This window comes from Schistocerca americana, chromosome 2, assembly GCF_021461395.2.
Source record: "Schistocerca americana isolate TAMUIC-IGC-003095 chromosome 2, iqSchAmer2.1, whole genome shotgun sequence".
Classification (NCBI taxonomy): domain Eukaryota; kingdom Metazoa; phylum Arthropoda; class Insecta; order Orthoptera; family Acrididae; genus Schistocerca; species Schistocerca americana.
The window spans coordinates 761830009-761845788 of NC_060120.1; the positions used below are offsets into that span (position 1 = coordinate 761830009).

The 15780-nt window shown below is 42.2% G+C and overlaps 1 protein-coding gene across 1 annotated transcript in view; it reads right to left on the reverse strand.

Moving 5' to 3' along the window:
• The window catches only part of LOC124594407 (ubiquitin-conjugating enzyme E2Q-like protein CG4502), a 613036-nt gene that overhangs the window by 260491 nt on the left and 336765 nt on the right, over positions 1-15780 (reverse strand). The window lies entirely within an intron of this gene.

Consider the following 15780-nt stretch of genomic DNA (forward strand, 5'->3'; position numbering starts at 1 on the left):
GGTAACGTGCTTGCCGCCCATGCCGCGAGCCCGGGTTCGATTCCCGTCCGTGTTGGAGATTTTCTCCGCCCGTGGACTGGGTGTTGTGTTGTTCTCATCACCATCTCATCATCACCGACGCGCAAGTCGTACAACGTGACGTTACCTGAAATAAGACTTACATCCGGCGGCCGAACCTCCACGGTCGGGGCCTCCCGGTCAACAATGCCACATGAGCATTTCATTTCATTTCAAATGAGTCGACAGTAAACTTAAAATAAAAATAGTAACACGTAGAAATAGCACCATTATAAAATAGATATAAGCAAATTATGAACCAGATTGTTAAGATAAATAACCTTTGTACAAGAAGGTACCATACTCTGTGGAAGACCGATAAATTATGTCTGTCAACAACATCTAAAAACATCCTTGTAACATTTTGCTTATTTAAGTTATTCTCGATGTATACTGTGAACAGAAAGTAGTATGAGATGTTTAACATGTGTGAGGCACTGTAAGGACAAGTTCTTTCAAATTTCGCCACCAATTACATTCAATGGTAGAGGACAAACTAAAAATGCACGTTGTGTATATATTACAGTAAATGCAACACAACGAAATAGAACCGCACACATCAAAAACCTTATGTGAAAATGGCATAACGTGCAGAGAAAAATGCACTTGAAAATGGGAATCATTTCGTGAAGCGCGTTGTGTAAAACATAAATTAAAGGAAATCATAAGTGTTGCAGGAAAGTTATTCATAAACGAACCAACTGTTTTCACAGCTGAAGGCTTTTATGATTCATTTTTAATCGATAAAATCAGATTTAAACAGATCGTTTGCTACTATTGTTACGTTACACAAATTATATTGGATAATGGCGAAAATATAACAGTACACAGATTAACGACAGTCCATATGACGAAATTTGAATGTCTTTGTGTATCCGAAAACCTTCTGATCTGACGAAAAGGAAAATTTAACCTTTTGAGAAAGTACTATAATTACAATATCCAGAAATGAGTCGCCGAAATGTCACAAGAGGTTGCTATTTGTGTGCTTCGGTGACTGCACTGTGCCTGTGTGAAACAGTAACCAGTATTAAGAGACATCGGTGCATCAGTTCACAAACAATTTTTGTACATCATTTTAAGTACTTGGAAATGGCATCATTTCCGTACTTGATGAACAAATCCATAAATGGCAGTCCGTAAGTACTATTCCCTCACTTTAATGATTTATAACGGCAGTAAACGCTTCGAAAACAGACAAACAAAACAAACTGAAGTAAACTATAACGAACTATCGATCCGCTACAGTCGACAAGAACGTCTTATCCGTTGAATACCGTAATACTCTCTATTGCTTGTTGATAACACTAATTATGACAGTGGACGCAGTAGTACGATCGTCGTTAACTGGGGACGATTTAGATAACCGCCTGTCGCTATCGACCGGACGAAAGTCCCGCAGAGGGGACGTTTCGAGAGGAGGAGGAGCGGGGGGGGGGGGGGGGGGGGTCAACATAAGGGGGGAAGTCAATAAAACGAGGGATCTGTTAATTGCCGCCTTGCGATGCGACGCCGCTAGCGAGGGGTCCAGCGAAGGGCGGCAAGGGCTCAGACCCTACAACTGGAGCTGCTACACCATCCAACATCTGTCCAGAGGAGGCGGAATCCCGTACTCTGAATTTGACATTTGGAATTTTCACCACCTTTGCTCGGGTAGTTTATAGTAATATTCTAATTTGTAATTTGTTTATTTGTAGAGGGAATTACACACTAATCCATGATAATATTAGAAACAAAGTAGATTTTCTTCCAAGATGTCTTTGTTGTCTTTTTATGCTTCATTCCAAAGACTGGCTTAATACAGCTTCCTCGTCCCAAACTTAGCTCCATTACCAAACTGACGAGTCCTTGAGGCCTCAAAATATGTCCAGTTAACCTATTTCTTCTTTTAGTCAAGTTAGCCATAAATTTCTTTTTCCTCATTCGCCCCAGTACTTCCGCAATAGCCATTCTATCTATTCACCTAATGTTCGGCACTATTCTGTAGCATCACATTTGAAAAGCTATTTGCTTCTTATCTGTACACTTTATTTTCCACGTATCACTCCTCTACAAGACAATAGTCTTCCAAATACTTAGAGAAAAGTCTTACAGACACTTAAATTTATCTTAATTGTTAAAAAAGTCTTTCTTTTCAGAAAAGTTTTTCTTGCTATTGCCTGTCTGCATTTTATACTGACTCTTCTTGTAGCATCGCCAGTTAGTTTGCTCTTCAAATATCAAAACTTGTCATTTACTTTACAATCTCATTTTGTACTCTGGTTGCTTCGGCATGTCCTAGTGTAGTTTGCTGTTGCTGATGTTCATCTTATAACATTTGTTCAAGACCCTATCCATTCAGTTCTAATGACCTTCTAAGCTCTTTGCTGTCTCTCACAGAACTACGTCATCGGCAAACATAAAAAATTTGATATCTTCACCCTCCACTTTACTTTTGTTCCCAAATTTCTCTTTCTTTTTCTTTACTGCTTTCTCACAGTACAGACTGAATAACAATGTGGGTAGACTACAACACTGTCTGACTCCCAGTTTAACTTCTGCCTCCGCCGGGAGTGTCTGCACTCTGCTTCAGCAGTGATCCATACGGTGAACTGCGGAAGGGAGGGTATAACTTTATGAACTACGCCACAGTTGCGTTTTGTGGCGTGCTGCGGTAGAGAAACGCCCGCTCGCTCTTCATTTTACAATATTTGACCAATGAAAGAAGGGATTGCATGATCACAATTCGTCGACCTACCTTCCCTTCAGCCTCCACTTCCGCCTTTGTACCCTGATACACCCTCAGAGCACAAGTTATCCCTTAATGCGGATCTAATGCACTTAGATGTGGCACACAAATTTTTGTTCTTAAGCCACTTGATTTAGCAATAAACATCAATTTTTATACTTAGAACGCAATTTTTAATACTACTAATCTGCGATTATTCCGTCTCCTGCAACACAGAAAATATTGGTCCGAGAGAAAAAAATGAATAGCATATTTTATGTAGGAAATTTAACATAGTTTAATTTTGGACTGGAAAATATTTCCACTAGTTGCCACGATTTTCTAGATATTCGAGAGAAACTTAAAAAGAATGACCTTTACATGCGTCCCTCCCCTCACATTGCGCCCAACCCGGCCGGGCTCACGCCGCAAGGTCATGACTTTCATTATGTTGTCTGTTACACTCCCGACGTTATTTGTACTTCTTTGACTAGGATAAAAGAGCAGATTATTATGGGCTGGATAGATCATATCCCATAACGTCAAGTTGGTCGACTGCTCGCGTGCTACTGTCGTGAAAAGTGGTTGAAGGACGGTGAAACAAGGAGTAGGCGACTAGCTGCTGGACGTCTATCCCTCGTAACAGAACGTGAGGGTCAGATTCTTGCCCGCACTGTAAAGTGCAGTATTATAGGAGGCCATATGTGACAGATCTGACGACACAGAATATAGCTACTACTGGCACAAGTGTTTCGGAGCACACTCTTCATCGTACATTGTTGAACACGGAGTTCACAGCAGACGAGCTCTACGTGTTACCATGTTGACCCAACGACAGTCAGTTATAATAGTAATGTTTACGGGAGCATCGAGAATGGACGCGAGTCAATGGAAACTTGTTGTCTGGACGGTTGAATTACGTTCGTTATTCCAGCAGGTCGTGTTCTAATACACCTTCAGGCGAATGCTTGCAACTGTTCACTGCGCCACGGACACAGGGCTGCGGGAGACATGGGGAATATTCACGTGCTTCCGTGCAACCTGTGGTAGTAATCGAAAGCACGGCGACAACAGTGTGCTACGTGAATATTGTTACGAACCACCTGCATCCCTTCATGCTTGATTTGTTTCCTGACGGCGACGGCAACTACCCTCAGGATAAGGCCACGACCGTGTTACAGTGGTTGGAGGAGCATGGGAGTGAAAACACGATGATTTCTTGGCCAAAAAATCTGATCTGAATTGAATCCGATGGAACACGTTTTGTACGCTGTTCGGTGCCATCTCCGCGTTCAAACACCAATGGCCGTTAGTTTACGAGAACTGCGTGACCTGTTGGCAAACTTCTGGTGCTAACCTACTACGAACTTGCCGAATCCATACCACACCGAATCGCTGCTGCTTGTGTTTCACAGGCGTGTCAGAATGCAATTAAGAATGTCATCATAAAGTTGCTAACCGATCAGTGTATTTTAGCTTGCTTTTTGAAGCTGTAGTTAGGTAAGAAGAAGCATACGTCACTGCCAAGTAACATAGCTCGATGAAACTTGGACCATGCGTATAAAGGACCGTTACAGTGCAGTACAGTACAGTACAGTACAGTGCAGAGGGTGACTGAAAGTAACAAGCAGTGATACGAACAGAAATGACGCGTTTATTCGAAAACACCGTAAATAATTATGCTTCCCTGGATATTAAAAAAGTCGGAACATTGGTCTTAATAGGGTGTGAGATGAATGTGCACGACGGTGCGTGCCGTGCAACGAGCTCTCGTGCTGGTCACAATGTTGGTAAGGTGCGCTTTCGGTAGGGCGTTCCATTCCTCCTACTGAGCGGGTGATAACTACTGGTTGGTCGTTGGTGCATGTAGACGTGTTTGAATACGTCTCGGCAGGACATTCCATACATATTCGATGTAATTTAAGTCATGGCAGCGGAAGGGCCACTCCATTCGCCGAATATCTCCTCGTTCGACGTGACCGCGCATTGTCACCCATGAAAATGAAATCAGGGGTGAACGCACCTCCGAAAAAAAAACGCCCAGTGGGAGGGAGTACAGTGTTACAGTAATGTTGACTGGCCAGTGTACCACGTACAAAAATTTGCGGGTCAGCACCGTAACACCTGGACCAACCACACGTAATGCGCAAAGTACAAGCCACACCTTTTCTTCTCAGAACCTACTTATTGTTAAGAGTCAGAATTTGGTGAAAATATATATCAACATGTCTTGTCCATGTCCTATTTTTCTACATAGTCTCCGTCACCTTCTATGGCCGTATGCCAACGTTGTGCAAGAATGTGTATTCCCTGCTGGTAAAAACTCTTGTCCGGTAGGCGTAGCCATCTTTTCATTGCATGACTGACAGTCTCGACATCTTCAAAGTGTGTTCCGTCGGCCTCAAAATGCTCCAACAAAAAATGGCTCTGAGCACTATGGGACTTAACATCTGAGGTCATCAGTCCCATAGAACTTTGAACTACTTAAACCTAAGTAACCTAAGGGCATCATACACATACATGCCCGAGGCAGGATTCGAACCTGCGACAATAGCGGTCGCGCGGTTCCAGACTGAAGCGCCTAGAACCGCTCGGCCGGCCGGCATGCTCCAACAATTCAAACGAAGTGGCCTTTCTTTGGTCCACTGTGGGCATTCGTGGAACCCATCGTGAGCACCTCTTTGAATATCCTACAGTCTCGATCATTACAGACACACTTACATTGCTGACCGACAACTGTAGAGCCAAACGTCGAGTTGTGATGCGTCGGTTGCCACGAATAATGGCATCCACACGATTCAGCATGTCTGGAGCAGTGGCTGTGACAGGCTGTCCCGAGCGTGGCTGATCATGGTGCGCTGTTTCTGTATTTCCTGAGGCTGTAACTTTCTTTACCCATCGCCGAAATGTACTCCCACCAACTGCAGCATCGCCAAACATACCACACGAACGTTTATGCACGTTCACCACGGTTTCCTTTTCTACCCTCAAGAATTCAAGAACAGCATGCTGCTTGTAACGTGAGTCGTATGTAGACATCAATTTGACGCTATACTACGGCTCTGCAATATACCAGAACGGTTGGAAACTTCGCCGGCGCACAGATCAAACATCAAATATGAAGCACCAACAAGGACGTTTGTGTGCGTATGTTATGGCTTTTTTTTATTTAAAAAAAATGAGGGGTATTACTTATTGAAGGACCCTTGATTAGATTAGATTAGTACTTGTTCCATAGATCAAGAATACGACACTTCGTAATGATGTGGAACGTGTCAGGTTAATAAAAGGTGTCTACACAAGATATTACATTACACAAAATATTACATGACAAGTTTTTTTGGAGGGGGGGGGGGGGGGTTAGAGGAAATTACCCACTTACTATATCCAAAAATTCATCTAATGAATAGAAGGAGTTGCCATTAAGAAATTCTTTTAATTTCCTTTTAAATACTATATGGCTATCTGTCAGACTTTTGATGCTATTAGGTAAGTTACCAATGACTTTTGTGGCAGCATAATTTACCCCCTTCTGAGCCAAAGTTAGATTTAACCTTGAGTAGTGAAGATCATCTTTTCTCCTAGTGTTGTAGCCATGTACACTGCTATTACTTTTGAATTCGTTCGGATTGTTAATAACAAATTTCATAAGTGAATATATATATTGTGAGGCTACAGTGAAGATCTCTAGCTGTTTAAATAAGTGTCTGCAGGATGATCTTGGATGAGCTCCAGCAATTATTCTGATTACACGCTTTTGTGCAATGAAAACACTTTTACTCAATGATGAGTTACGCCAGAATATGATGCCATACGAAAGCAGAGAATGAAAATAGGCGTGGTAAGCTAATTTACTGAGACGTATATCGCCAAGATTTGGAACGACCGTAATAGCACAAGTAGCTGAACTCAAACGTTTCAGCAGATTCTCAGTGTCTTTTTCCAGTTCAACTCCTCATCAATGTATACACCTAGAAATTTTGAATATTGTACCTTAGCTACCGATTTCTGATCGAAGTCTATATTTATTAATGGTGTCATTCCATTTACTGTGTGGAACTGTATATACTGTGTTTTGTCAAAGTTTAATGAGAGCCCATTTGCAGAGAACCACTTAATGATTTTCTGAAAAACATCGTTTACAATTTCACCAGTTAATTCTTGTCTGTTGGGTGTGATAGCTATACTTGTATCATCGGCAAAAAGTACCAGCTTTGCATCTTCGTGAATATAGAATGGCGAGTCATAAATATATATTAACAACAGCAGAGTACCCAAGACCGATCATTGCGGCACCCCATTCCTGATTGTTCCCCAGTTCGAGAAATCACCAGTTTTTTGCATATTATGTGAACTGCTTATTTCAACTTTCTGCACTCTTCCAGTTAGATATGATTTAAACCATTTGAGCATTGTCCCATTCATACCACAGTACTTGAGCTTATCTAGAAGTATTCCATGATTTACTCAATCAAAAGCCTTTGATAGATCACAAAAAATCCCAACGGGTGACTTCCGATTACTCAGAGCATTTAATATTTCGTTAGTGAAAGTATATATAGCATTTTCCGTTGAAAAACCCTTCTGGAAACCAAACTGACACTTCGTTAAAACTTTATTTTTACAAAGGTGTGAAGCTACTCTACAATACATTACTTTCTCAAGAATTTTGGCTAAGGCTGTCAGAAGAGAGATTGGGCTGTAGTTGTTGACATCAGACGTATCCCCTTTTTTATGCAGTGGTTTAACAATAGAATATTTCAGTCTATCTAGGAAAATACCCTGCTTCAGAGAGCTATTACATATGTGGCTAAGAACCCCACTTATTTCTTGGGAACAAGCTTTAATTATCCTGCTGGAAATGCCATCAATTCCATGTGAGCTTTTATTCTTGAGAGAGTTTATTATCTTCCTAATTTCAGAAGGAGAGGTGGGTGGAATTTCATTTGTATCAAATGGTGTGGGTAAGGCCTCTTCCTTTAACTACCTTGCTTCTTCTAATGAACATTTAGATTTTCTCCACAACATTTAAAAAATGACTATTCAAAATGTTTTCGACTTATGGCTTGTTGTTAATCAAGTTTCCATTCGCTTTGATGGTAATGCCGTCATCCTGTACTTGTGAGCACTGTCGAACATTATCTGTGGTTCGATGGTTGCCCTATACGGAGGCGTAATGTTGCATGAGCGTACTGACATCCAAATCTTTGAACATGGTACTCACGCCAGTACATGTTATTGTGACATTGTACTCCATCCCCGCATGCGATTTTTCAGCGATGCATTCGACCCTCACTACTTTTGCGGATAACAATGCAGTTGGAAGAGCTCCTTAGATGCGTTTACATCTGTGAAACTTTCCGTGCGCAGTAGCCGTATGCAGCCGTTGTACGAAGAGGCAAGGAGGCGCATCCACCAGTGCAAAGTCCGGAGCCCCTGGGACCCAGTATTCTCCTCATACCAGACACGGAGACAAGTGCCTCTACTTGCATGTGGGGCGAAGCACAACCTCACGGCTACTAGCTGAAAGCTGCACGGGTGTAAACGCTCCTCTAGAACGAGAGTTTATTAAGCGAATGCACTGGCTCTCCTGTTACCCCGACCTAAATCTCATCGAGCACTTGTGGGATGCGATGCCGAGATGTACTGCACCACATCCACATGCACCAACGACCATCTAGCTTGTCAACAGCGCTGGTGGAGGAAAGTATCGCCCTACCTCTAGAACTGTTTATCAACCTCGTGGCCGGCATGAGAGCGTGTTGCAGAGAATGCTCTGCCGTCCGTGCTAATCAACAACCATGTCTTGCCTTTCGTAATATCAAGGAGACCATCATGAATGACTGTGGCTTCAGGTAAATTACTGTCTTTAAATAAAAGTGTTGTTTCTGTTCTCCTCATTGCCTATTTTAGATATCTTTTGCATTACCCGTAACACCTCTTTCTATGTATGGCCCAAGCATCATCGAGATATACTACTTGGTAGTGACACATCGTGCAAAGGTTACTTTCGTCCTTTTCCGCACACCGAATCCGGTTTGTATGAGTATCTAACGAGCTGCACATCATCCGATTTCCAAACGAAATTCAACGATTTCGGCCTTTAATTTGTCAACTGAACTGTGTGTGCCACCGTGTTTGTTTTGGCAGAATGGGCCTTCTGTTGTGGCGGAGGTGGTTTATTTTATGCCAAATGAAAAGCTACATTAAATACGACATGCAAAATATTAATTGACGTGGCAAAAGTCCATCCGAATGTGCGTCACACGGCTCGCCGGCGTTTACACTTGGTGACGCCGCGTGCCGAGCTGTTCATTAAAACTCACTGCGGTTTTACGCAGTAGCAGAGAATCGCGTTCGCTCCGCACCGTTGCACACAGCAATAAAAAGTGTGTTCTTGATTTGCTCAGCAGTTGTTTCATTAGCCATGTAATGTTTCGTAAATGGAGGTTATCTGGCCTCTGACATATGGTATTACTGTCACTGCCCGCATCTCGTGGTCGTGCGGTAGCGTTCTCGCTTCCCACGCCCGGGTTCGATTCCCGGCGGGGTTAGGGAATCTCTCTGCCTCGTGATGGCTGGGTGTTGTGTGCTGTCCTTAGGTTAGTTAGGTTTAAGTAGTTCCAAGTTATAGAGTACTGATGACCATAGATATTAAGACCCATAGTGCTCAGAGCCATTTGAACCATTACTGTCACTATAACGTAACGAGTAATTGCTTGATTTATTTCTAGCGTAGTAATCCATGTTCCATGGATAGAGAGTATTCGATGATTAATGTATTAGACACGACACTTTTGTCTAAAAACCCTTTTTGATACAACTGATAAGATGCGCGAGCGTTACCATCCGCGTTGTCATGCTTAACAGCCTCACTTGACAGCTTCCGAAATGACTATCCTGGCATCTTAAACCTGACTACTTGTACTACGTACAGGCTGTGACATCATACACAACCACTAATCTGGCTCATGGGAGATAGCGGCACCTCCCCTACCATCCACCTGAGTAATTCTAGCCTGACGCACGATGCGTGGGTGGGAATCCTCCACTTCAGTAGGCCGGTGTGAAAAGATGGCTAAGTTCAGCCAGGGATGCAGTTTCAGAGGGTATAAAGTGGAACCCTCACCTAGGGTTATGGGCGAAGACCAGAGCTGCACCTTTGGCGTAGAAGGAGACCTTCGAAATGGCGGAGATGGCGGATGAGGCAAACTATCCTCCCTGAGAATAAGAAGAAGAGGAAACCACTGCCTTGTGGAAAATTTTTGGAAATTTGTGGTAAGGGACCAAACTATTGAGGTCATCGGTACCTAAGCTTACGCACAACTTTTTTTTTTTTTAAAAAAAACTTACACTAAGGACTTCCCAAACACCCATGCCCGAGGGAGGACTCGAACCTCCCACGGGGGGAGCCTCGCGGGCCATGACAAGGCGCCCCTGACCGTGCGGCTACCTCAGGCGGCACTGCCTTGTGGAGAAGAAGGATATTCAAAGGCTAAGGGAGAAAACCCTGAAAGAAGGCATAGAATGTCAGCAGCTCAACAAATATATACTGCTTTCAAACCTAAGCCAGGCCTCGGATGGAAGAATGAAAAACACAAGACCGACAGTTCTTCTAGTACCGCTCGAAGTAACGACGGGCAAATGTCTGATGCTCATGGAAGATACCGGAAGACACAAGACCCTCCCAAAAAGGAACGACTAAAAATTGGAGCATTCAGTATCCTCACTCTCATCAACAAATTTGATGGACTAGTAGATCCTATGGACAGAGGTAAACTAGGATATTGGAGTTGAGTGAGACAAAGTGGAAAAGCTGTGGGAAGAAATCACTGACAAATGGATATATGATATACTGGAGTGGTAACAACAGTGAACCCAAAAATGGAGTTGGCCTCGTTCTTCATAAAGATATAGACACACAACCAGACGTCAAATACGTGAGTGACAGGATCATCCAGATGAGACTAACGGCTGGTAATACATAGCATACTGTTTTGCAAGTATATGCACCACAGACAGGATGTACCGCGGAAAATAAAGAGCATTTCCTTAATGAAACTGAAGAACAAATCACAAAGGAGAACACCATCGATATGAGCGATCTGAATGTTCAAGGTGGTAAAGAAAGACTAGGACGCAAAAACACAATCGGTCCTCATTGTTATGGGAACAGAAATGCGAAAGGAGAGAACATAATTGATTTCTGCGTGCGTAACAACTTAACCATACAGAACACGTGGTATCAGAAGAGGCAGAGTCATAAAATAACGAGATACAACTGGGATGAAAGCTCAAGACTATGATAGACTTCATCAACACGGATAGAAAAGTGGTCAGTATGATACAAATGTTACAGGCATGCCCAGTGAGTGCCTAGATAGCAACCAGCGGCTGTTAACTGACCTAAAAGATGTTCAAGTGTCAATATTTAAGCAAAAGAGAATGCCAAGTTCAACTTGGGTCTTGAAGGATATGAAAAACTACGAAGCATGATAAACAGCCAAATTATCCAAAACTGAGAATGGGGGAGTAGAAGAAGAATGGGTCTTTATTCAAAGAAACCCTTGTTAAAGAAGCCGCGGACATTTCCGGAAAAGCTAATGGCTCACTAAAAGAGAAGGAAACACCTTGGTGGAATGATCAAGTGAAGACAGCAGTAAAAGACAGGAACATACTGAAAAGAAAATTAGACCATGAGAAACAGAAAATAGATGATATACGAAATGAATTAGCAATTGGACATCTAGCACAGGAATATCGGAGAAAGAAATTAGCTGTAAAAAGACTGATCCAGGAAGAAAAGGACAAGTGTTGGGAGGACTTTACTGCGAGGATAGAGGAAGACCGATAGGAAAGTAGGAATTTTCTATTCAAACAACTGAAGAGTAAACGAAGTGAATATGAAGTATCTTTGCACCGGAAGCAGATGACCGTAACTCAATACGAACATAGGAATGGATGAGGAATGAAATGAAAAAATTGTTCAACGCGCTGCCAAATAGAGAAGGGGACAACACAGCTATCAAACACTGTAAATTAATTATTGAAGTCCAAAATAACGGACACCCATTAACATGGCGTGAGGTAGAAACAGCATGAAAGATCATGCGGAATAGAAAGTCGACATGCTTCGATGATCTCAGCTCAGACGTGATAAAGGCAGCTATATAGAGTGTTATTAGCGATGTCGGAAGAAAACAAAAAGTCAGAAGACTGGAGCAAAGGAGTTCAAAAAGGGTAGTCGACGAATGGAAATTGCAGAGGCATCATGCTGCTAAGACACACCCTGAAGCTGTTAGGAAAGATAATAGAAATGAGACTTAGAAAGATAGCAGAATCTTTACTTGAGGAAGAAAAACATGAATTTAGGAAAGACTGAGGTACTATGGAGCTTATTTTTGCAGTAAGAATGCTGACAGAAAAGTACTGGGAGTATGGAAGAAATCTTGTGATTGTGGGCATTGAAAAAACGTATGACAGTGTTCCTCGATCGTCCGTTACCTAACAGATGATCAGAATGGTTTGAAACAAAGAGAGGTGACCAACAAGGACGTGCCCTATCACCACTCCTGTCTTTAATAGTAATGGACAAGGCAAAATATATCAAGAAAATAGACAGCGGACCAAACGCTCAGGTTTTTGCTGATGATTTGATAGTACGGAGAGAGACAAGCTGAAGCACAGAAGAAACTTAATGATTGGAACAACATATTCAAAAGTTTTGGACTAAAAATAAATGAAACAAAGACAGTATAAATGTTCCTCAACAGGCAAGGAACACCCTCAAACATATTTATAGAAGGAGTCAATTTAGAATATGCTTCCCATTTGAAGTACCTAGGAAGCATGATTTTGAAAGACAACTCTATTGGGCAGGAAGCACTCAGCAGGACATATAAAGCATCCAGTTTTTACAGTCGAGTTAGGCAGCTTTTCTAGGACGATAAATTGCCACGAAAAGCAAAAGCGATCATGTAATACCCCTATTTCGCACCAATTCTTACATATGCTTTAGAAACTAAAGCCGCGCGGGGTTAGCCGAGCGGTCTTAGGCGCTGCAGTCATGGACTGTGCGGCTGGTCCCGGCGGAGGTTCGAGGCCTCCCTCGGGCATGGGTGTGTGTGTTTGTCCTTAGGATAATTTAGGTTAAATAGTGTGTAAGCTAAGGGACTGATGACCTTAGCAGTTAAGTCCCATACGATTTCACACGCATTTGAACATACACCCTACAAAACAAATACCTCAGCACAATTCAGGCAACAAAATGAGATTTATTAGAACTATGAATCAAACAACTAGAACAGGTACAATCAGGAATGAGGTTAAGAGGAAATTAGCTGGTATTGAGGTTCCTGTTACCAGTGTCATAAAGAAACTTCGACTTCAGTGGTATGGGCACATAATGAAAACGAACAGTGAAAGACCTGGAAAAAAGTATTTTAACCTGAACCTCACAGGAAGGAGACCACTGGGAAGACCAAGAAAACGGTGGATAAAGACTGTCAGATCAAATGTGAAGGAGAAAGGACAAAAATGGGAAGTTGTCCTGGAACAGAACATGTATGAAGACAGAAGAAGATGGCGAACGCTTGTACACCACACCCGGGAAACTGAAGTTGGAAAACGATGATGACGACGATGATGATAATGACGTGGTGTTCGGGAATTTCCGTTACTAACGTGTATGACTTCTAGAGGGAAGTGAGTACATAATATTTTCAACAGGAACCCATGTCCGGAAACGTACCGTTTCCGTTCTACAAAGATTTCAATTCCGATGTTTAACGCGTCCAAATCTGCTGAGGGAAAGAGAAAAGTCTCAGAGCTGTTTCTCCTGGTATACAGTAGAGTAGACTGGATGACGTGTACTACGTCAGACGGCACCTGACGTCACTTAAGTTTAATCTGCGAGATATCATGTATGCAGAAAGGTCAGAAAACACTAACCTAACATGGACATGAATGTCAAATGTAAACCCGCCTCCACAGCAACAAATAGCCGTGGAAGGCATAACGTGTGCGTCAGCTGATTGATTTATATGGATATTATTACTCAGTTATATTATAGGGTGATTCAGCAGCCCCTACCACTGTCGTTTTATGAAACCGGCAATGTTACAACTGGCTTTTACAAACCACGCATGAGATTTTCATATTCTCTCTCGCGCTACGCGAAAACTATTACTACTACAGAAAAAATGAGAAGACCTTTTTGTAGGAAATTTAATGTAGTTAAATATTGTAATTGAACATGTTTCCAGTGGAGGCCAAAGTTATCGAGTTATTCAAGAAAAACGTACAAAACTGACCTTCAAACGAACCTCATCGATTACCAGTAGGGATTTCTGGTATTTCGCTCGTGGCGCTACCTCCCAGAACTGTACAAAAATTTCCGATTTCACGGAACTATTCTCGATAGTCGACCTTTTTTTTGGTCTCTACTAATTTGTCTATTAAGCCACCTGCATAGCCCGCTATGTCGTTAACATACTTAATTAACGTGCCCGTGAGGGTAATGAACGAAAAAAAAAGATTTTGTAAACGTTACACTAAAAGAAATTACGTTGAGAGTTTGATCTAAACTTAACCCTTACAAGCACAGTAGCTACGTAGTCAGAACGCCTGACGAATACAACGATCTAATTATTTATTTTATGTTGTTAAAATTCGCAAACTTGTTAGGCAAAACTTTCGCAAACGTCAGTTTTACAATTTGTAAGTGCGCGACTAAACCAGTCGCGTAATAAGGCCACTCAATGACCGACACAAATCGAATGTGAGAACCGATTGGTGCAGTCGAAAACATTTGTACAGCGGTAAGCGGGAGTGCCAAACAACATTCTAGAAATCCTGACTGATGGCGGTTGAGTGTGGGAGTGGGGGTGAGTTTTAAGATCACATTTGTACTTTTTTGTTGAATAACTCGGAAACTACGATCTCTAGCGAAAACATATTCCAGTACGAAACGTAACTATATTATATTTCCTACAAAGAGGTCCTGATCACTCTTTTTTTTTTATTTTTTTTTTTTATTTTTTTTTTTTTTTTTAGAACTAACCAGTTTGCGCATTGGGAGCGAGGGAAAATGAAAATCTCGCGCTTACTTTATGAGGGCCAGCTATAATATTTCCGGTTGAATGAAACGACAGTGATAGGGGTAGCTGAATGACTCTGTATAAAAGTGAATTTTAATTAGTAGCCTAGTTGTAAGCTTGAATTAGTGGACTTTACTTCTTAAGTAACTAGAGAACTTAAAAATTCGGATATATATTTACAGGAAGAATGAGATTTTGACTCTGCAGCGGAGTGTGCGCTGATATGAAACTTCCTGGCAGATTAAAACTCTGTGCCGGATCGAGACTCGAGCTCGGGACCTTTGCCTTTCGCAGGCAAGAGCTCTACCAGCTGAGCTACCCAAGCACGACTCACGCCCCGTCCTCACAGCTTTACTTCTGCCAGTACCTCGTAGAGCACTTGCCTGCGAAAGGCAAAGGTCCCTAGTTCGAGTCTTAGTCCGGCACACAGTTTTAATCTGCCGGGAAATTCCATATTTAGAGGAAGGTTACAATCAAACTTTCGCTTCCCTAGCCAGTGAAGACGGAGAACTAGTTACCGTATGAGTACTCAGCTTTACAGTGTTACTGTCATATCTTGGAGTTAGGTGCTGGCACTGGTACAGCGGAGTAGGGCCGAAACACAATCAGCAGTGTGCATTCCAGCTGCAGACAGCCAACACGGATCTGTGCAAACTGAGCGGGGTTTCACTCGTAATGCTGTTTTATTGAAACAATAGCAATAGTGTTGCTGCTCTTCGAGTGTATCGACAGATTAAAGGAATACCGAGAGATCCTCGTTCCGCAACTGGTTTGAGGAACATGATTGAAAAGTTCGAATTAACTGGCAATCCGGAAATTGTTCCTGAGAGAATCCGATGGTTAAAAGCGCCACGAATTGTTGATAATATTACTGTTCCCGTGGAGAATTATGGATGCAATATGCGATGTTCAAACAGT